At 40.1% G+C, this 1,106-nt stretch overlaps 1 protein-coding gene across 1 annotated transcript in view; it reads right to left on the reverse strand.

Moving 5' to 3' along the window:
• Positions 1-1,106, reverse strand: part of LOC106878646 (oxidoreductase HTATIP2) — a 31,382-nt gene that overhangs the window by 10,945 nt on the left and 19,331 nt on the right. The window lies entirely within an intron of this gene.

Consider the following 1,106-nt stretch of genomic DNA (forward strand, 5'->3'; position numbering starts at 1 on the left):
TTCGATTTCTTTGACTAAAACCCTTTAAGGCAGTGCTCCAGCATGGCCTCAGTCAGATGACTGAAACAAGTAAAAGAATAACATATATATATATATATGTATATATATATATATACATATAAATCAAAGGTCCTTCTTGAGCCATAGGCTCATAAGGTCAGTTTCCTGGACTCTGTAGTACATATACTCTCCTGCTAAACAGGACATTAAATGAGGATGATCATATACTTGTATCTCCTTGTCTTGACATTGTATATAAATAAGCGTCACTGTCTTACAAGCAGTGACATTCATTTTCAATCTTCCAGGAAAATATGTTTGGCCAAGGAGAAATATTAATTTCAAATTTTGGTACAAGGCCAGCAATTTCAGGTGAGGGGTAAGGTGATTACATCAACTCCAATACTCAACTAGTGGTTGCTTTATCAACCATGAAAGGATGCAAGGCAAAGTTGACCTCAGCAGAATTTGAACTCAGAACATAAAGATGGTTAAGCATTTTGCCCAGCATGGTAATGATTCTGCTAGCTTGCTGCCTTACCAAGGGGAAATATTGCCTTACTTGGAACCAGATGAAAGCTGGCAACAGGAAGGGCATTTGGCTGTAGAAACTCTACCACTCCAAATTCCATCTGACTTATGCAGCCATGAAAAACTGGATATTAAAACGACAATGACAATGACAATGATGATCACAACCTCTGATGTTGTGTAAGCCACACATCACTATATAGATATGGAGTAGGGGCTGCTAGGACTGTGAAGTAGAGCCAAAGGAGTGTGACTCCATCCAAAGAAAACTGTAGGGAAAGAATTACTGGTTGTCAAAATCAACTAAATAACTGAAGGGCCATACCACTGTACCCCTCTTTCATCAGCACAAAAAGAAATAAGGAAGGAATAAACAATTGTTGTTGTTGGCACTCCGTCGGTTACGACGACGAGGGTATCAGTTGATCCAATCAATGGAACAGCCTGCTCGTGAAATTAACGTGCAAGTGGCTGAGCACTCCACAGACACATGTACTCTTAACATAGTTCTCGGGAGAGATTCAGCGTGACACAGTGTGACAAGGCTGGCCCTTTGAAATGCAGGTACAACAGAA

Source organism: Octopus bimaculoides, chromosome 24 (genome assembly GCF_001194135.2).
Source record: "Octopus bimaculoides isolate UCB-OBI-ISO-001 chromosome 24, ASM119413v2, whole genome shotgun sequence".
In the NCBI taxonomy this organism is placed as follows: domain Eukaryota; kingdom Metazoa; phylum Mollusca; class Cephalopoda; order Octopoda; family Octopodidae; genus Octopus; species Octopus bimaculoides.